This window comes from Canis lupus, chromosome 12 (genome assembly GCF_011100685.1).
Source record: "Canis lupus familiaris isolate Mischka breed German Shepherd chromosome 12, alternate assembly UU_Cfam_GSD_1.0, whole genome shotgun sequence".
NCBI lineage: Eukaryota > Metazoa > Chordata > Mammalia > Carnivora > Canidae > Canis > Canis lupus.
In genome coordinates, this window is record NC_049233.1 from 68,629,106 (window position 1) to 68,651,485 (window position 22,380).

The 22,380-nt window shown below is 46.8% G+C and overlaps 1 protein-coding gene across 2 annotated transcripts in view; it reads right to left on the reverse strand.

Moving 5' to 3' along the window:
* The window catches only part of FYN (FYN proto-oncogene, Src family tyrosine kinase), a 211,762-nt gene that overhangs the window by 118,462 nt on the left and 70,920 nt on the right, over nucleotides 1-22,380 (reverse strand). The window lies entirely within an intron of this gene.

Below are 22,380 nucleotides of genomic sequence, written 5' to 3' on the forward strand. Positions count from 1 at the left end.
AGCCAGGTCCCAGCCTGCCCTTCTAGTCCTGCGGTCGTGCTGGAACTCATCGCCTTCTCTCTATCTTATCATTACACCGCCTGGCATTGCTCCTGGCAGGAACCGGTTCCCTGGCCCCCGGTTTCTTCCCTTCCAATCCTACTCTCGTGGCTCTGCAAGGCATCCTTCCCAAACACAACTTAAGAGGCCTTGCAGAAACACCTTCCATGGCTTCCCATGACCTACAAATTTATCTGTGAAATTACATTAGCCTGGGACTCCAGCTCCCCTCTGCTCTATCTCCACATCTTTCCACCGGAAGCCGTAGCATCCAGTCACCTATCCTGGCCCGCGTCCATGGGCCTGCCAGGTCCTCCCGAAAGTCTCTGTCTCATAACTGCTGGTAGGAGGCCAAGCCATCGTCTGGGCCATTTTTCTTTACCCTTTCTGTGCCGTAGGCTGTCTAGAGACACGTTTCTCAGAATAATGTTTTTAAATGCTTGAAATTAATACGTGAACAGGATTCCAAAGAAGTATGTTGATATACAGTTATCAAAATATATGACAAAACTATGTTTCTTTCCATATTTAAATAAGTTCCAGCAGAAGTCTAATAATTACTGTAATTTGAAGTCCTGTTGGACATAAATGATATTTTAGGAAGTCTCTATAACCATAATGTAATATGAAAATACCTGTAATTTCTATTGGTGACAAAGAACTAATGCAATGCTGCTTTTGTAATAGAAGGAAATGTTAGATTTTGGTTAAGGGTTAGTGAAAACAATTCCCCCCCATCTAAGTTCACAGAGCCCCGAATTCCGTTCCCGGACCCCAGGTCATGAGCCCCCGCTTTTAGGCCTGGCTCAACTTTCTTCTTCTTGAGCCCTTTCTACCTTGATTTTCCCAATGGCTATGATCTTACCCCTTTTTTTGTCCTTTCAAAAACTATGTTTTATTCGATACAGATACTTGAAATACACTTACTGTATCCTACCTTTTAAGCTATAAGGGAACATACTCTTTTTTTCCCCCTCCCTTGGCTAATAATGCTTGCTTCACTGCACATCCAGGTGGGAAAGCATGCGGCCGGCACTGTTTGAATCAATCAGCAAGTCCAAGGGCTTTCTCGCCTGCCCCATACAGGACAGCTACTATGACTTTTATTTCATGTCTCTTTGGCAGGCTGTGAGGTCCTACACCTAAACACTTCATATTTAGAGTATCAATTACTGAAGTTAGGTAACAAAATGTTCTCTTCTTTTACTTCTCTTTAGAGAGTGGATGCTCAGTCAGTGCTGCTGACAGATCTCCTGGGAAGGGACCAGCGGTTCCACTATCCCGTCACACAAGCACAGTCCCTGCCTTCACAGAGTACCGAGTGCAGAGTACCTGGGAATCTCTCAACCTGCAGGGCTTTTGCAAAGATGAGAAATCTCCGGTGATTTCCTAAGTATGTGCACCTTGGTGACCTATGCAGGCAAGGCCAGTTAAGAGTTGCTCCGGCTTCTCCCATAGGTCTCACATATGTGAGCTGGGGGTTCCGGGAGATGGAGTGATAAAATGTCATCTTCCTTCCCCAGTGATGCTTGTCCTTGCATATGAGGTCAGAGATAACACCACCACCAAAAAGAGACTGTCTCAGGAGGGCCTACTCAACACCTGGCTGTGTAGTTCACTCTGAGCCCCATTGGGTCTATGATAGATCTGCTTCAGGATAGACACCAGTCCTTTGGTCTTATCAGCTTTCTCCCTAAACAGCTGCAGCTCAGGATTCCTGTGTATCTTTGTTAAGAAAAATTTAAAAATAATAGATGCGACTCTTGATCTCAGGGTCATGGGTTTGAGCCCCACTCTGGTGTAGAGATCTCTTAAAAAAGTGAACTTAAAAAAAATACCAAAACAGTTTTTTCTTTTCAAATGATGAGAGTATAATTTTCTCCACTGAAAATCACTCATAAAGGCATTGTGATTATTTGCTTTCGCATGAATTCAACCACTGACAGTATTTTTCATGCTCAACATCATATCAAGGGACTCTTAGGACAGTGAAGGTATAGTCTCTCCCTGAGGACTAAGATGACATATTCACGCAGCTCAAAGGCTGGGCCTGGCACACTCTTTTTAAACTTAAGGACATTTACATCTATTTCATTTGAATTTGCACTTTTTGAGACACACTAGATATATGGTATTAAAAAAAAAGAACTGTGTGATAGTGAGTGTTTAAGCTTTCGTTTCAAGAATTATGACATATGGGGTGCCTGGGTGGCTCAGTCAATTAAGCATCTGCCTTCGGCTCAGGTCATGATCTTGGGGTCCTGAGATGGAGCCCCGCTCAGGCTCCGCACTCAGCAAGGAGTCTGCTTCTCTCCCTCTCTCCCAACTCCCCCACTAATACTCTCTCTAATAAATAATCTTCAAAAAATTATGACATATACGTCTTCATAAATAGTAAATAATTATAGGCATTCCCATATAATACGTTGCCCTGCATGTACTTTTTGCTTCTAATACATACCATAGACCCTAAGCAACTCCTGGTTTAAAGGTTAACATTCTCATTACCCCTGGAAACAGTCCCCATCTGCATGGGTCATTCCTTATCCCTTTTTCCTAACAGATCCCCTAGATTCCTCAGCCACAGTGTCTCCCAGCTGGAGGGTGGGGACCTGAAGGGCCTAAGGCCTTGCGGTGTGCCACCCAGCAACATCAGCATCACCAGGGAGCTTCTGAGACATGTCAGCTCTGAGGCCCCGGCCCAAATCTACTGAATCAGAATCTGTTCTACAAGGTCCCCAGGTGATCTGCGCGTCCACAGGGTTTCAAATGCACTGATGTAAGGGGAACACATTCCTCTTGTCAGGGACTGGTTCAAGATTGGGCATGTGACCCAAATCAGGCCGTCAGGATGTGAAGAATGTTTTGCTGGGAGCTTCTCCTCATTTTGAGATAAACTGCCCCCTTCTGCATGTTGTGTGGGATACGATGCCTAGGACTTCTGTAGCTACGTCGCTCTAGTCTGATGATAAAGCGGGCCCAGAGAGGAAAGCAAAGACAAAATGTCCCAGGGAAGCAGAGTTGGCGTGACTGCATTAGGTCCAACTCTGAAGTCTGTAGAATCAATGGAGCTCCAGTAAATTTCTTATTTTTCAGGACTCCTTGAGTTGGGTTTTCAATTATCTGTAGCTGGAAAGCATCTTGATTAATCACTGCCCAATAAAGCATTATAAAAGGAACAGAACACCGAGGCATTGGGCTCAGCTGCATGCTGAAGAGTCTGGACAAGATGGTGCATTGAGAGACCAGAGCAACAGTTTAGAGACTTGTTTTCTTTGGGGGAACTGATTCAGGAGTATTTCTGGTTCTAACAACCTTTGTTAGCTTTGCTCATTTCCAAAGGCTTTCTAAATCAGCCGGTTTAAATGATCAACCAGAGGAAGTGCTGAACGCTTTCCAAATTATTTTAACCAGAGCGGTCAACAGTTGTTTTCCCCAGAAGCCACATGGATGTCATTTCCTGTAAAGACAATGGGAGACTAATTGCTCAGCTCTCAGACTCCAGTAGTGAAGACAACCTGTGACATGTAATTACTGGCAGGGTAAATAAGGAAAAGCTTGAGGATCTCAGAATCTGCTCCTGGATCCACTCCAATAACTTGGGGAAAAGTAAAAAAAAGCCAGCTGGTCTAGGAAAAGATTGGAGAGGCCAGCAACTTGGGCCGTCACCTATAGCATTTTTACATACACTGGTATTTCTTAAAGACCATTCTGAGGAAACCAAATAGACCTGCTCTTGCATAAAACCATATACGACTTTGGGGTAATTTTACTTCATATACAGGAGTGATGTACGTAGTCAAGGAGGGCTGCTGTCTAAACGGACATTATCTCTTCTGTGTGCTACAGCTTCTTAGCCTACAACCGGATATTTTGAGGGACAGGTTTGTTGTGTTGGCTTGATGAAGAATGCGCTATCACGGAGTGAAATCAGTTGGTTCTCCACAGAATGTTCCTTAGGTTCTATCACTGCAGGTCTCTTTTTCTCTCCAAATAATTTTGTTTTCTCTTCTCTGGTGCCTCCTATACTTCCATAGCTCCAACCAGCATCCCTTGTCATGAGTTTCAAATCACATCCTTACATCTATCACCCATGTTCCCAGTCCCTCCTGCTGCCTCCTAGACACAAAGTACTTGGAAGGCAGGGACTTGGTTTCGGTCGCTGCTATATTATCAATGCTTAGCTTAGCACACAGTGGCTGGCACTGAGTGTTACACGTTTGTTGCCTGAGTAAATGAAATCTGCCCCCCGCTCAGAGTCTTAGGATGGCTCTCAGAAGTTCCTGCCATCACCTCCTAACTGGCCTCTCTGACTTTGGTCTGTCCTTTTCCCACTCTGTCAACAAGCTCTGGATCATAGCTCTGATCACATCAGCCCTAGAATGCCCCAGCTGGAAATGACTTATCAGTCCAGCCCTGTATTTTCCAGGTGAGACTCTGATCCCAGTGAGACCGAGAGACTTGCCTAAGTTCATATAAATAGTGGGCAGCAGAGACAGGATTCTAAGTTAGGATGCTAACCCAGTGGGCTCTTGCTACCACGCCACTGATTAGTTTGAGATCGTCAATGGTCTTTCAGCCAAACCTAGTACAGGACTAAGTATGTAGGAGTCACTCAATATTTGTTAACTGACTGGATAAATGAATGGTTCTCTTTTGCATATACCACTGGGTTTCCATTTCTCTTAAAATGGAATACTCTTTAAAGACAGACAATTCCCCAGTACATAAAATGCAAAAGAGAGGAGCTGATCTGGACCTCTGCCCCTGCAGTGCTTCTGAGCCACCTCTTAGGACTTCAGGGTTTGGTGGCATTGCAAAACGAAACAAAACAAAACAAAACAAAACAAAACAAAACACCCAATGACTTTCATAAACTCAAACTCTTCAGCTTTGTACTCAGAGCTACTATTTTCCAATTTCCACTATTATTCCAAACCCACCTCAACCTTATCTTCCATTTCTTCTTCCTCCTTCATGCCCAGTCTTACCAAAGCACTTACTGTTCCCTGCACTTGCTCCTCTCCTAGGCCTTCATATGCCTTGTTTCTTCCCCATTAGGTGCTCTTCCCTCCACCTGCAAGAATGGAGAACCAACCCATCCCTCTAGCCTGACTCTAATATAAATCCCTTCCTGAAGTTCTCGTCCAGTTTCCTCCACTGGAATTAATCTCATTCTATTTGTACCTCTACTATAGAACTCCCCATGCCATCTGCTTCGAGGGAAAGAGCCAACAGCTCCTTGAGGGCAGGAACCTACTCTAAATCTATCTTTGAGCCACTGGCACTGTGCCTGGCCCAGGGCCTTGCACAGAAGAGGCACTTCCACTTATTTTGTTGCATTCAAAGGGCATTAACCTTTTTAGTTCACCTCTGTAACCAAGGTATATAAATTCTGTATATAAAGTATATAAAATCTGGAGATTCCAAGTCTTCCTCTAGACAGTACAGGCTGATGATAAAGCCAGGACACACTCCTGGAGCCCACTTGCTAAGAAACAGCTGTGGGAGTCTTTGCTGAGTCTTATTTTCAAAATCAAGGAATGTGTGGGTGGGGAGAATGACATCCCCGCCCCCCCCCTAGGGGGCCACTGCTGTCCTGCATGGCGTGAGGTCCAAGCTGGGCAGCTTGTGCACAAAAGTAACAATAGATTTGAAATACAATCCTCTTTCTATGCTACCATATTCTCTGCAAGTCTAAAGTCAATTGTCTGAAAAATTAAAGCGTTCCAAATGGTGGGATAATGCATTAAACAAGCCAGCACACAGAGCCCAATCACAAGAGGGGAGGATGGGAACCAGAGAACACAGGGTTGCCTAGAAAACCGAGCCTGCTTCATGACTGACTGTGGCCTTCGGTCCTCTTGGGGGAGGAGGAACGGGTGCTCTGAGAAGGCACCGGCTGACCCATCTGCTTCCCTCGCCTGCAAGGCCCTATTTCTTCTGGCCTCACTCCAACAAGCTGGGGAGGCTCAAGTGAGGCTTGGTTGTTGCCCGTTTTATTATTTGCTGGAGGGGGAGTAAACGGCAGAAGAAATGAGGAGGAAGAGAGATGGACAGAAAAAGAGATGAACAGAGAAGGCACTCGGCCAGCAGAAAGAAATCACTGACCACAGAATAAGAGAGTAGGAAGGAAGAACTACAAAACGCCAGCTCAGAGAATTGGAGGCACCACCAAACCAGCGAATGAGCTTATCCTCAGCTGCCCAACAGGCCAGCTCTGAAGTCAGACTAGGGAGGTATATATTTTGAGCTCACTGGCACAAATGGTTGGACTGAGTCATGCAAAGGGGATGGCTGGAGGGGTTGGGTGGGGCTTTAGGGCTCCCCCTCGCTCCCTGTCATCCCCATCTGCCCCAAGTAGGAGTAGTAATGATATAATTTCTAATAATTATAGTAATAAATTATTAAGTTTAAATCTTTGGGCTAAAGACCTCTAGTTTATTCGGGGGAGAAATAAATGCCACTGGAATGTCTAATTAGTTGGCTCTCAGAAGGAAAAATAAAGATTCTGCTTCTATAAGACTCATGAGAATGAAGTATATATTTATAATAATCATGTCTTTTGCTAAACGAGTTAAAGAATGAACAATGAGTTTCTGTCAGGGAATCACATCATTTACATATCAGGTAAAAAGAAAATCGAAACTGTTTTTGTAGTACACTTGAATTATTTCTGACATGTCCTTGTAGATGAAGCTATTTCTAGGGATCTGCCGTCCAGAGCCTCAATGGAAACACGGCTTTGCAGGTGCAGCTGCTGGACACGTCCCTGAGCTCCCTTCCAACTTGAATACTCCTCCCAAGGCCCTCCAAGCAAACATTCTGCAGTGGCTCCTGGGAAGGCCTGCGAAATGCACATGGTATCACAATGCTGCCAAGATCAAGGTTCATAATGATGTGTACAGAGCCCCTGGAGTGGAGGTTGGCTACATACAGTATGAGAATCCCAGAATCCTAAGGATGAATGAAATGTTAAAGAATATCCAGCCTGGTAGATTTAATACAATCTCTTTAGTACAAGAACCTTGTGAATCCATACACATGTGGTGTACATTTTCAAGGTTTATACTAAATGCCAACAGTGTATTAGATGAAAGTAGAACAGAACAGTCCTGGCTCAAGGGGAAGAAGGACTCAAAACGCCACCACCTGGGCCATCCTGCTGGCCCATCTGGCTCTTCTGGGGGAGCCCTAATGTTCTAAGAACTCTGAAAATCTCAGATCTAGTTCCCTACCCCCACCCAGGTTCTGCATGTTGTCTTCATCTCTTCCAGCCTGAACACAGGTTCGCCATGTGGCAGGGTGGGTGACCAAACACCTCCACCTTTTCTCTACCAAGGACCTATTTTATCCACCCCCAAGGACTCCACATTATGAACGATTTTACCTCTCATCAAGCTTCCATTCCTGAAGTGATAACTAATTTATTTGCCTAGGTCTTATTTGGAATCAGTCAGTGAGACCTCAATTTAAACCTTAGTCCTGCTGTGCTTGATTAACTTAGGAACATTTCCTAATAATGTAAAGTAGAAGTAGAAACCCAGTAGAAGCTTCTTTCTTTTCCTCACCTTCCTATTTCTTCAAACCAATTCCAACAACAACAACAACAACAACAACAACAACAAAAAAAAAAAACAAAAAACATCAAATACCTAAGAGTAAGTCCAACAAAGGATAAGTCCGACACAAAACACTGAGAGAAATTAAAGACCTAAATAATGGAGGGTTATGCATGTATATGGACTGGAAATCTCACTGTTTTTAAGATGTTGGTTCTCCCCAGGCATGTGACTGGCTCAGTCAGAGGAGTGCGCAACTCTTGATCTCGGGGTTGTGAATTCAAGCCCCATTTTGGGTGTAGAGATTAAATAAAAATAAAACTTGAAAAAAAAATCTCAAAATTTTTTTCAATGCAATTTCAATTAAAAAAAGTTATTTTTGCTTTGTTTTATTGTTGTTTTTCTGGTGGAAACTGACAAGCAAAGTCAAAAACTTATATGGGAATGCAAAGTGCTAGGAGCCAAGATAATCCTGAAGAACAACACAGCTGGAAGACTTATTCTATCAGATTCAAAATTCATTATAAAATAATAGTAAGTAAGATAACATGGTATTTGTTAAAGGATAAATAGGCCAATAGAACAAAAAAGAAGGCCTCAAATAGACCTATGCAGATAGTCATCTAAATTATGACAAAGATGACACTGAAGTTCAATAAATGGTGCTGGGTTCACCGGGTGTTGTGGGTTGAACTGTGTGCCCCAGGAGGATACACTAAAGTACTAATCCCCTCTTCTCTCTTGTACCTGAGCAGGTGACCTTATTTGGAAAAAGGGTCTAGGAGGCGTAATTCATTAAAATGAGGTCACAGTAGATTAGGATGGGGCCTTAGTCCAATATGACTGGTGTTCTTATAAGAAGAAGGCCATTTAGGCAGAGAGAGACATAAGGGGAATCGGGTTATGGTTATAGACACAGAGATCGGATCAATGCAGCTGCAAGGCAAGAAGTGCCAAGGATTTACTGGCTACCACCTAGAAGCTAAGAAGGATTCTTCCTTAGAGCCTTCAAAGGGAACTTGGCCCCACTCACACTTTGATTTTGGACTTCTAGCCTCCAGAGCTAGGAAAGAATAAATTTCTGAGGTTTTAAGCCATGCAGTTTGTGGTGCTTTGTTATGGAAGTCCTAGTTGATGAACATACTGAGTATCCATATGAAAAAATTATTCTTAATCTCTACACCATGTAAAGATTAATTCTGCATGGATGGTAGAGCTACATGTGAAAGGTAAAATACACTTTGCAAGAGGTGAAGATTTTTAAGGAACAGAACCTAAGTAAATTCTAATCATAAAGGGGAAATACAGTAGTTTGTAGTATATTAAAATTAAGTATCTCTGTCAAATGACATCAACAGAATCAAAAGGCATGCACACAGGGGAAGATGATTACAATACTATATCCAGCAAAGAACTCCTGCAAATCCATAAGGAAAAGGTAGACACCCAATAAAGAAACAGGCAAATACTTCAGAAGAAATTTCACAAAAAAGGAAATCCAAATGTCCATTAAAAACAGATTAAAAGATGCTTTAGTAGTTGAAGAAAAGTAAAGTCACAATGCATTACCACTACACACCAACCAAACTGTCTAAAACGACAAAGTGTTGCTGAGGATATGGGGTAAGTGGAACCCTCATATCCACGCTGATGAGAGTAAATTGATAAAGATGCTAGAAAACTCGAAGTATCTGAAAGCTGACCACGCCCATACCTATGACCCAAGGTCTCGTCATCAAGGGATCTACCCTACGGACATGTTACATATGCTCACCCACCGACATGTACGAGAATGTTCCTAGCAGCTCTCTTTGTGATAGTCCCAAACTGGAAACAACATAAAAGTCCATGCAGGATACTAGAAGCATTAAATAAATTGTGGTGTGGTTATACAACATTACACAGCAATGAGAATGAACAAAGTACAACTTATAACAACATGGAGGGATCTTCCAAATATAATGTTAAGGGGGATACAAGATTACATAGTACAATTTTATTTAAATGAAGTTCAAAAATAGACAAAATCAATGTCACTAGAAATAATGCTATTAGTTACCTTTGGTTGGAGTGGGGGTGGTTACGGACTAAAAAGGGGTCTAAGGGGCTTCGGGTATTTGGGTGACATTCTTTCTCCATCTGGCTGCTGTTGACACAGCAATGCTCACTTCATGAAAATTCAGTATCAGTGCACTTAATTTCTGTGCTTTTCTGTATGAATGTTATACTTCAATTAAAAAAAAAAATCTTGATGGTTAATGCCGTGAAACCAGAAACAAAACGGGGCTGTTATAAGTACTGAGAGAAGAGAGCACAGCAATTTAATTTAAGCAAGATAATTTAAAAATTTGCTTTGCTAAAAGCTTAAAAAGTGCCATTTCATTAAATTGTGTTTTTTATTCACTTAAGAGGACTCTCATGCCAATGCTACTTTATTATTACGCGTTATTATTTATTATTATATGGAATTATAGTTATTATTACATGGAATGAAACAAACACAGTTTCAAAATGAAATAACACATTTTAGTTTTATCTGATTTCTTCAAGTGAACATTTAGATATTAAGCCCAATTTAAAAATTTTTTCATGTCAATTACACGAGCAGTTTTCTGGGTCCTTGGTTCAGAGTCTGAAGAGTCCCTGCAGGGGAAACTCTGGGGATAAAGGTGCTTTCTCTCTGTGGCACACGCAGGCCCTCAACGTCGCCCTTCCAGAGTCACCACGTGAGATCAGCTCCTTCCTGCCAAAGGAAGCAACAGCAATTCTTGCCTGTGCAGCCTGGTTGTGGGTAAATGTTGCCACCGGACAGTCTAAAATACTGAATATAACTCCCAGGACACCACTCCAGACTTTGACGAGGTCTACGGCTCTTAGGATTCCCGCCACGCAATGCCCAGGGTCACCAGGCGGAGTCCCGACCGATGTCCCTCAGCGGGTTAGCATTGGAAGGGAGCACTCGGGCCCCTTGTCCTGGGGCAGCTCAGCGTCTCCCGCTAGGCCTTCTCCCCCTCCTGGCGTCTGTGGGGGGCGCGTTCATCGTCCTGAGTGCGTGCTCTGTACAGCTGCTCCAGCTGCCACCGAAACACTCCCTCGGGGCGTAGAAACCAGGTGGCCAGTCTGTTCTCAGACCCCCTGGCCCGCAGCTTACAGGGCATCCTGCGGCTGCAGGCGGTCCCCACAGGAAATGGGAGATGGCCACCCCCCCCCCATGGCCTAGAGGGTGAGGGGACCATGGAGGATGGGGGGCTGGGGGAGCCCTCACTCCCCCTCCCCCTCAGAGAAAAGCATGGGGACCGGGGTTCTGGAGCTGAGCTGCCATCCTCCATCCACCTTGAGAAAATCTGGGTCTTTCTCTGGCCACTACATTTCCCTAAATATCAACTTACTGAAGGGACTCCTTTTTAGATTCGGGCTCTGTCGGTTTTTGTGCAGACTTTCCATGCTAATTCTATTCCTAACTTTACTGCTTTACACATAATGACTTTCTGGGCGCTTTAAGAATGTTTCCACATCCCCATTAGAGTTCCCGTTGGTAAAAAAAAAAAATTGAAAAAAAAAAAAAAAACCACACACAAAAAACCCAAAAAACCTTGCTTTTTAGATTATTATTATTATTTTAATCATGAGTAACCATGGAGATTTTTCAGCATTTACATGGACTGAGGAAAATTGTCCAGGCCAAATTCCTTGAGAGCCTTTTAGCTAGGTGATTGGTCTCTACCAGCCAGGGAAGGGGTGCACACTAAAGCCTGTGGGCCAGATATGGCCCCCTCCCTGCTTTGGGCACAGCCCATGAACTAAGAATGGTTTTTACATTTTTAAGTTGTTGGGGGGAGGAAGTCAAAAGAATATTTTATGGCATGTGAAAAATATTAGAAGTTCAAATTTTAGGGCGTATAAATGAATTTGTATTGGAACAAGCCATACCCATTAGTTAGTTTACCTGTTGTCTCTGGCTGCTGTCACACGATACAACAGAGCTGCCCTGGCAAAGGTCGTATGGCCCACAAAGTCAAAAATACTTACTATCTGGCTATTCACAGAAGTTTGCTACCCCTAAGCCTAGCTAGCTGTTATGCACTTGCAGAAGGTTGTCCCCTCTGATCTTCTTACTCTCTTTTACCCGTTTTGAGCCTCTGAGCTATTTCTACAATCCGTCCAAGGCAAGTCCTCCTAATGCCGGTGCCAATATCACACTAACCAATACCACCCACCAGAGCAGTACCTTTCGACCTGTGGTCTGGCAATCAATACAGTGGGCTGCAAAGATCTACTGAGTTGGTTGTACTCAGCATTTTCTTTGACAAAATAAAAGAGAAAAAAAATATCAAGGGCACTATTAGGGATTGAATTATGTCCCCTTTGCCAATTCATATGTTGAAGTCCTAACTCCCAGCACCTCAGAATTCAACTGTGTTTGGAGGTAGGGCCTTTAAAGAGGCATTTTTTAAAAAAAGATTTTTAAAATTTATTTATTCACGACAGACTCACAGAGAGAGAGAGAGGCAGAGACACAGGCAGAGGGAGAAACAGGCTGCATGCAGGGAGACTGACATGGGACTCGATCCTGGATCTCCAGGATCACGCCCCGGGCCGAGGGTGGCACTAAACTGCTGGGCCACTGGGGCTGCCCTAAAGAGGCAATTAAGGCCAAATGAGGTCTCAAGGTGGGCTCTGATCCAACAGGACTGGTGTCTTTTTTTTTTTTTTTTTTTTTTTTTTTAAGATTTTACTTATTTATTTGAGAGACACAGGCAGAGGGAGAAGCAGGCTCCCTGTAAGGAGCCCGATACAGGACTCGATCGCATGATCCCAGGATCACACCCTGAGCCGAAGGCAGACGCTCAACCGCTGAACCACCCAGGGGTCCTATGACTGGTGTACTTAATAGGGGAGATTAAGACATGCACAGAAGAGAGGCCACGTGAGGGACAAAGGCCAAAGATGGCCATCTGCAAGCCAAGGAGAGAGGCCTCAGAAGAAATCGACCTTGCTGACACCTTGGTCTTGGATCTCCAGGCTCCAGAACTATGAGAAAATACATTTCTGTTGTTTACCACCACTCAGTTTGTGGTACTCTGTTTGGCGCCCCTAGGAAACTAATATAGGCATCATACATAATATTATTTGATGAAATTTTTTTTTTCAGTCACATATGCATGTGATATGGTTGTGATATAAAAATGCATTAAATTCTGTGTGTTAGATCAAAAATAAGTTTACGAACACCACACCGGAGAGAGGCACACATGCCAGGTACAAAATCACGGAGCGGGGCTCAGGTAGCAGGGCCAGGCCTGACTCCAAGGCCGATGGTGTACTATCCCTCATCATGAACCAGTTCGTACTTCTAAGTCCCTGAGAATAGGCTGTAGTTTGACAATACCAAGGGATCAAAAGAAAGGGGAAAATACACATAACAACTAGCACTTACTAAACACTTCCTATGTGCCAGGTACTGTGCTATGCTTTACATAAACGACCTCACTTCATCCTTATTAACAACCCACTGAGGAGGTTGTTTTCCATGATTCTCAGGAAGTCTGGAAAAAATTAATTAAGTTGCCCCAGGTTACAAAGCTGGTAAATTGCAGGCCCAGGATTTGAACCCTAAATGCTCTGATATTTGAGCTAGAACTCTTGCCTACCACAATCTCTCCTTTGACCTGACTATACTTATTGTCAACCTAAGCATATAACTGTTTGCCGGTAGTTTCCATGTGAAGAAAAAAAGATGCACACTTTTTGTTCATATATACAGTAAATAATCAACTGAACACATACCATATGCCAGGCCCTGCTCTGGGGCCGGCGGTGGTGGTGGTGGTGGGGCAGTAGGGATACAATAATGAACAAAACAGAATTCTTGCCATTATGGTGACCATTTGGATAAGACTTTAAGGATATTACCATTACCATGGTGATCGAAACCACCTTGTGTGTGTCATGAGTAAGATTCAATGAAACCGAAGAAATTGTAGATAACGGAGCAAGGTGGGTAAGGTTTACTATATAGAAATTTTACTTAATATCTCTGATATGCAGGTTTACTTATCACGTGGGCATGTTGTCCCCAAACTGACTGGAAATCCGTCCATGGCTGGGGCTGTGTCGTACTTTAAATATCACCCTTAGTGCTTGGCACAGCAGTTTGAATTTATTTTTTTATTTTTAAGTTGTTTTCAAGAGAGACGTATGGAGGTTACTCAGGGACTTGCAAGTCAGATGTAATGACAAGATTCAGACAGTCCTTGGGAAGTCTCAAGAGGATAGATACTGTCGCATGATACCAAGCACGTGAGCAAAGAACTAAGCACTTAGTGGGAAGAATTTTAGCTAAATCAGATGAGATACCAGTACAATGGTGAGGAAATTATAACGAATGCCTGGTCATGAGAATGTGAGAAAAACTATTCTGAGTGAAAGGAAACCAGTGCATGGAGTGTTAAGAATTTTAATAGATTTGTGGCAAGTATTTTTTCCTATGGTTCCTTTGTCTTTATTTAGGATTTTGCATGTATAGGGCAGCCTTGGTGGCTCAGCAGTTTAGTGCCTGCCTACGGCCCAGGGCGTGATCCTGGAGTCCCGGGATCAAGTCCCATATTGGGCTCCCTACATGGAGCCTGCTTCTCCCTCTTTGTGTCTCTCATGAGTAAACAAAATCTTTTTTTTTTTTAAAAAAGGATCTTACATGTATAGAAACTTCATATTTTTAAGTCAAGTCTATGCTTTCATTAAGAAATAAGGAGATAAGCAAATATTTAGATACCAAAATGATTACTATATGTTATTTATAATACCAAATATGAGAAAATGTAACCGCACAGTAATAGGATGGTGAATGTTTAATTACGTCTATTCGTACAACAGAAAACTCCATAGTCATTATTTAATTAGATTAAAAAATGATCACAATTTAATATTAAATTAAATCAGGATCCAAACCTCATATGTGTATTTATGAAGCACATCCCCAACACAAAGGAGGGGAAATAAGTATGAGCTTAACATTGTTATCTCAACGGAGTGTGATTACGAGATGTTTTAATTTCCCCTTTTTTTTTTTAAAGATTTTATTTGTTTATTCATGAAAGACAGAGAGAGAGGCAGAGACACAGGCAGAGGGAGAGGCAGGCTCCATGCAGGGAGCCCGATGTGGGACTCTTTCCCGGAACCCCAGGATCACACCTGGGCCAAAGGTAGGCGCTAAACCGCTGAGCCACCCAGGCATCCCTAATTTTCTTTACATCTCACTAAATTTTCTACAATGAGTGTATTTTTAAAGTCAGGAAAAAATAACCATTAGAAATAAATTTTTTTAAAGATTATTTATTTGAGAGAGAGAGAGAAAGAGACTGAGAAAGAGAATACAAGTGGGGAGGGGTAGAGGCAGAGGGAGAAGCAGGCTCCCCACCGAGCAGGGAGCCCGACATGGGGCTCGAATCCAGGACCCTGAGATCACGACCCTAAGCCGAAGGCAGATGCCCGACCAACTGAGCCACCCGGGTGCCCCCCTTATTAGAAATAATCTTATATCAAAGAGAAAGTTTGCATATGGTATCCTCATTGCACCTCTCTTGACTTGTTGATGGTCCTGGCTGCCAGGGCCCTTTGGCCACATTGACCCATATGGCACATTCTGGTAATGTTATTAAAAAAATTTCTTTTAAAAAACATGTATTTTTTAAACATATCTGCAAAGAAGTTTCAAAATAGATTTGGCCGTGGCCGGGGCAGTCACGAGGATGTGATGATGAATTATAATGAATTACTTGGCTTTGACAATACTTTCATTCAACAAGCATTTATTGAGTGCCTGTCATGCTCCAAGTGCTCTGTTAGGTGCTAAAGGGTCCAGTCGGGTCTCTGGGAACAAGGGACCCTCGGGCTGACCCTGGGCCTGCGCATCCTGACTCTAGCTACGATCCAGCAGCACGCAGGGGTGGGCAGTATAATCGTGCAGGCCTGCCCTCAATCCTCCCACCTCTTCTGGGCGGGGATCTGTGGCCCTGAGACAGGCTGGCTTCACCTCCTCAGCGCCAGCAGCCTCATTTGTAAAACAAGAATGATCCTGACCCAGTTCCCAGCGCCGTGGTGAAGAATAAGTAAAAAGCATTCCGGGCTTGTTTCTATCTGTTCAGTGCCAGATGGAGTCTACCTGTTAATAGCCAGCATTGCTTCCTTCCTTTGGAAACTGTGTATTTATTCTTTACCAAAAAAGAAAAAGGTTGGAAATGAGGTTCAGTGGTTAAAGGAATATTCTGTATTCTTCTTCCTCAGAATATCCAGATGAACAATTACAGAGATGAAAACTTGTTTCTCAACCTCCGACAAAGGCAGAGGAGACTGGAAGTTCTTGCAAGGTCTGCCGACATTCCAAGGACAGAACTAGGTGAGGAGCTGCCAGTCTTTAGGGAAATAATTCAATTATAACCGGCGCTGCAAAATCTAATAAAATTAACTTACAGTTTCCCATGTCCGCCTGTTTGGTAGGATGATTTTCTGAGGAGCAACATTTAGAAACGAACCAGGGTTAATCTAAGCGTCATAAAATTTTAACATCTCTAAGACAGGCTGAGGGGCGCTGCAAGGATACCGGCCGGGTGTGCCGCCCAAGTCGGACCCAAAGGTGACCATGTCTCACCCAAACGGAACCCCTCTTTCCAAGCTTTGGGAAGACTTGTGCAGCAAGGCCCTGTGACAGGCAGAAGCGGAGGTGGGGAAGGAGCAGGGAAGACAGAAGGAGACACGCGGAGGCCTAGACACGGGGCGCGTCAGGGGAGACCCTCTGTGGGTCCCTTTGTGGGTTATCAGGGGCCCACGCAAGCGCCGCACAGACCCACGTAGCGAGGAAGCGCAGCGCCAAGGCCTCGGCCTTGAGTATTCTCAGCTTTGTTTCTGTAATGCCTTCCGCCGCGTCGTGGACCTTCCACCCCAGGAAGGACTGGCAAACGGAGGGTTTCAACGGCTTTACGCGAATCCGGACTGAGCCCCTTCCACCCTCGGCTGCTCATTTCGGCGATGTTATCTGTCGCAACCACACAGATAGCTCAGGTGAAGCCAGAGCCTCCATTTCCTCCTGGCTGTCCTGTGGGTGACAGTGGCCCCCTTCTCACTGCTCGGGCACCTTGTGCGGGGCTGTGACTCTGGGTGGCACAGGCTCAGCAGCCCCGCGGTGGAGGGCCGCGTGCAGGAGCGGCAGCCAGGGTTCAATCTCCAGCGGGGACAGCGCCCGTGTCGCCAGCCTGCAGCCCGGGTGGGGAGGCCTGTACGACTGGAAGCCACCAGCTATCCCCAAGGACGTAGGCACACTGCGATGATAGAGCCAGTAATTGCTCTACTTTTTAAAAAGGAGTTGTAAAAATCATATTTAAAATGCTTGCCGATGCCCCGTGGGTATGAGTCACTTTGTAAAAAGCAGGATCAAAGCGGATCCTCTGTCACCGGCTCCTGCAGGTTCTTTGATTCTAAACAATTTTACGAATGTTAATGGGAGTTACGCACACATCAATGAGAGAATAAATTGCTTGGGTTTAGTGGCGCTTCGATGAATGATTTATAACAAGCAACGTAAAATACTTGCTAATTTTTTTTCCCCTAAGTAAGGACACATGAACCGCAGAAGAGCTGAAATTTAGGCCCAGGTCTCCCCGCGGGGTGGGGGGCCGGGGGGTGCGGCGGCGGCAGAGGGGGCGCTCAGCTGGTCGGAGGCCTGCCCGAGGCCCTGCGGGAGGGGAGAGGTCCTCCCGGCGTCGAACGTGATGAAGGGAGGAAGCGGAACTCACAAGGGGCGAGCCTGACGCAGGAGGAGTTTACTATAATCTAAAACGGGAGTGACTGCAGCATGCTCCTTAAATCTGTCACGGGATCATTCCATTTCTTTTTTTTTTTTTTTCCAGAGCATAAGCTAATACTGTTCATTGACTTCCAAAAATACCCACCAAGATGAAAATGGGGATTTAAGTTCCAGGGATGATGCAGCAGGATTCCTAATGAATAGGTTAGTTCGCAGTGACACAAAAAGCCCTGCCTTCAATTTCTGGAAACTTAGCTTCAGATTTAACCCTCTCTTGCCCCAGGCCTGCAGGTCTGTCCTCACGGGAAACGAGGTGCCAGGGCTGGATACCCTGTGAGGATGGGGTGGGATGCCATGGGGGCTGCAGCAGAGACAAGTAAGCGTAAATCGCAAGTGTCGAAATTCTATCATTTGGAAAGAAGACAGATTACAATTCCCAGGATCTCCTCGGAGTCTGCTGCTCCATACTTCATCACCTCACACCTCCTTGCGATTTCATCCAAAGGCTTCGCAGATCCCAAGGAGGCCGCTGCCAGCAAGTAAGGCCCCGTAACATCAAAGACCAGACCCAGTGGCAGATGTAAGGGGAATCTGCTGTAGCCCCGGAGAGCCTGGCATTACGTCGAAGGGATGCGGGAGCGCCCTCTGCGTCACCTGTGATGCCGCTGTGGTCAAGCAACCCTCCAGCCTCCGGCAGCAACGGGGGCGGGGTCGCGCCCTGACGGTGTGGCTCACCTGTGACCTCCCACTCGGCAGCTTTCAGAGCTCTGTGGAATTTTAAAGGTCTTGCATTTAGACATTCTTGCATTTAAGCCATTTCCAAGATAACCAAGGCGGGGGTCTGTGCGCGGTGTGCATTTTATGCAGGGTCAGAGAGCGCTCAAAGGAGCTCCTCCTGTGATCGCTGCCGACACGGAATACCCGAAGGAGGAATCCAGAAGTTGTCGATGATCCGTAGTTTAACTGAACAAATCTTTACAGGCGGAGAAGGCTGCGGGCTGGGCAAACGGGGACCGATTCAAGAGAACTTCTATACTGGCCACTTGGACGTAACGGGGAACGGAATAAGTCATTCTATGAATTACCAGAAAACTGAGGGGTCCACTCCATTCCATTCTATGAATTACCAGAAAACTGAGGGGACCACTCCCATGGTCCAGATCACACTAGAAACACACGAACTAATTACACAAATAGCGAGTGAAGAGAGTAAAGTATCCGAAGCCGTGTTAGCTTTCAAGGTATCTGAGCTGTATCCGCCCGCCAGGTCAACCCACCAACGCCAAGACTTAACCACGGACCGTTTGCCGAGATCGATGCAGACGTGGGTTTTGAAGAAACTGGGTAAAGACTCCTAGATTTCCCAACCGTACGTGTTTTTCTTGGCTGGGAACCTATAACGTTTTGGACCAGAAGATGACCAGAATCCAGCAGAAGTTCCTCTAAGTGAGAAAAGTGACAACTAAGTGGCCTCGCTGTTTACCCACTTTTCTCCAGAAAAAAAGGCCCCATCCGCTTTGGGAACTGTTTCCCGGATCCACCATCTGCCTCAAAACAGCAAGTTTCCACTGACCTTCGGAGGCCCCTGGGCGTCCCAAGGGCGTGCGCTGCTGCTGCATCCTCTGAGCGCCCGCCGGTCTGGGCTGGGGCGTAGTCTTTTGGATTTTCCAAGTCAGGTACCTTTCAGGGGGTACATATTTATTTGGCTCTTTTAAAAGTACGAGTTCAATCAAGTTTAAGTATTTGGGCTTCATTTAAAAAAAAAAAACAACAAACACACCATTTCCTTTCCAACCCGAGCTGCTGTCGCGGCTTGCCTCTGGAAGTGGGGCTCCCTCACCCCGCGGAGCACCCCTGGACGGCAGCAGGCAGCATTAATGAGCGTCCAGGAGGCTCGCTCACTCCCGAGCTGCCCCGAGCGCCAGTTCGCGCATCGCGGGGCCTCGGCCTCTTGGGTTCACCTCCTCCAAGCTGCAAACGGTCGAGCCCGGTTCTTCCGACCCCGGGGAAGGAAGTGACCCGCTCTTCGGCCGGCGTGGCTGGGGGTGGTGGAGGCCACGGAGGTAAAGGGCAAGGGAGAAACCTGCGTGACGGGGGCTCTGCCTACGGCTCTGGTTCACGTTGAACGCCGCGGCGCCCGGGCTGAGGAGGGGACAGTCTGCGGAGGCTCATTTCGTTCCTGCAGCAAAGGGCGCGAACTGCGGGGCTACCTGGAGAAACAGCCTCCCTGGGGAGGAGGAGGCGGGGGGGGGGGGGGGAGCAGCGTGCGGGATTTCAGCTCCGCTCGTGGGGGACACGCGGCTTTCCAAGGAAACATCGCAGACATCCAGCGTGTCGGGAACGGGGCAAACAGAAGAGCGGCTTCTTTCCCATAAATGACCTTCTCCCCTCTAAATAGTTTCCCACGTGCTAGTTTAGCGAGAGGATGAGCCCCAGCGACGGTTCCCCGAGGTATTCTCCTCAAATCCAGCTGATGTCAGGAGCTGCTGACATAAACAAAGTGGGCTTAAAAAGGCCATTGGTTCCCGCGTGGGTAGAAGTCCGGAGAAGGCGCTGGTCCCGAAACACGGGAAGGCCGGGCTTAAGGCTGCGCCTCAAGAAGCAGGGCGGAGCCCCCAGGCCCTGGAGGGACCCGGACGGTTTGCTGTGAGCCGGGCGACGTGCTCCCCGCCGGGCAGGCCTGTCCCCAGCTGGGCGTCGTGGAGGGCCCCCCGCCCGCCGAGTCCCCCCACTCCGGCCCCGGGCAGGAATGGACGCTCCCGCCAAGTCCCTGGCAAGCACGGAAGCCAGAAAGAAGCAAGACCTCAGGTTTCCCTCCCTGGCTCCCGACGAGCCTCATTCTGGAAACATCCGTAACTGCCCCAAGTAGCACCTGATGCGACGCACGGCAAAACCTGGATGTTTGTGCTCCCCGGTCTGCTGTTAACCGATGGGACACATGACCCTGCCGCCAGCGACCAGGGGCCGCCCAGGAGGCTCTCCGCCCGAGGAGAAGACGACAGGGCAGTGACTCCTAAGCAGGGCGCAGTCCCCCGCCAGGTGGCCCGAGGGCCGGGGAGAGCCCCGGGGGAGAACGCGGCTGCCCCCAGCTTCGCCCTCCCTGCGCCAGGCGGTCACGCAGCCGTCGGTCCCCCTCGCGGGAGGAAGCCCTTCCAGGCCTCCGGCCCGGGCCCCTCACCTCCTCCAGGGCCCTCCTGCCACGGGCCGTGAGCACCTGCCGGGGGGCTCCCGCGTGCTCCCCGGGCCGGGGCGCCAGCTTCTGCAGGTTCTCCCACCAGCCCAGAGGCGTCGGGCCCCGTCCCTCCCGGCCGCGGGGCCCACGACGTCTCAGAACCGCGCTCAGCCCTCCCAAGGCTGCCGGAGAAATCTCAGGGCACCCAGTTGAATCTGGATTCTGGGCAATCTGGGACAGACCTACGCTCTAAAAAATGACTTTTGTTTATCTGAAATTCAAATTCAGTTAGGCATCGTTTATTTTACGATTTTATTTATTTGCTAAATTTGGCAACCCCACACGTGATAGGCGGTGCTGTTGGCGGCCTTAGACACCAAACCAGCCTTACACAACCCAAAGCCACTGCTGGCCTGACTTCTGGGTCTTAGGGACAAGACTCCATGTGGTTAAGGGTTTTATTCCTCCCTAATCCTCTCAGCGCTCCCAAGCCACCCCCTTCTAGTCCTGCTGTTGGCCTTCTACACCACATACCCTCCCTGGGTGTCCCCGAGGCACCCAAATTGTCTACTGACCACTTTCCAATCACACTCCCCTTCCCCCTGGCTGGGAAATCTGATCAAATTAATTCATGGACACGTGTCAACTGATCATTTCATGAGTCATCAACCTCTTCTGAAGAAACTTTTTTTTCTTTTTAAAGGTCACTTACGACCTTAAGTCAAAATGATTGAATTGTAGGCCATCAAAAATTGAAGTGAAAAAACAATAGCCTGTGTGGAAGAAAATAGCATGGTGGGCGGGGAGGGGGGGTGCGTGTTGGGGGAGGGCTAGCGGGCCCCCCTCCTGCTGGGTCTCACTGCAGTTTCTCTAAACTGTTCCTGCTTTTTCTAGCCTGTTCCTTTTGTCTTCTGGGTGCACAGCAGCTCTCGTGGTAGCTTCTCCCTGTGGAGAAGGGATAAGGGGAAGGGTGGAGTGGCACGGGGTGGAGTAGGAAATGGGGGTGTGGGTGTGCTGACTACCAGGAGAGTGGTCCCCACACTGCCCCTGCCTGCAGCCACCCTCCCGGTCACCAAGAGCCGATCCTCGGGGGGTTCCCTAGCGTATCTCATTGAGTCAGACTGTGGGAAGCACAAAGCCTGACCGGCCTTTCTCCTTTCTGAGCACCGTGTGTTGAGGGATGAAACACGGCACACACTTGTACACACTTGTAACTCCTGGCTCCTGAGCGCTGGCCAAAGTAATTCCGGGGGCCTTAAGAACCACCTCTGCCTTTCCAGGGCACGGTAGTCTAGATGGTTCTGAGAGCCAACCTGGAGAGGCAAGGGGTGGCTCGAGGCCGTGGGACACACTTCGGTCAGAATTGCTCAAGCACTTCCAAGCGGGTCAACTGAACTCCTCCTGGCCCGGCTCTGCCCTCCTGGAAAGGATCTCTCTGCTCCTAGGCTGTTCTACTCAAGACGACCTTTCATCTTAATCTCGACGACCAGTCAGCTAAAAGCACTTTGCCAAACCATTAAGAGGAAAAGGCTTAAAATGAACAAAATGGCACAATATTATATAACGGATGATTTATTATTCTTCCCTGGCAATTAGCTCTCGGCGGAGTACCCCTCACTCAACCCTTGGGGAAGACAGAACTGCCACGTGGCCCGGCTCACTACTCAGGTGAGAGGAATTACTACTTAACTTGGGACTGAGAAAGGCTCTTATGATTTTGCAAGCCCCATTGCAGGGCAGATGGTGGCACCTGGGGTCCACCCCAATGACTCAGCTGATTACACTTTGCAATTATCTTTACATCTTTG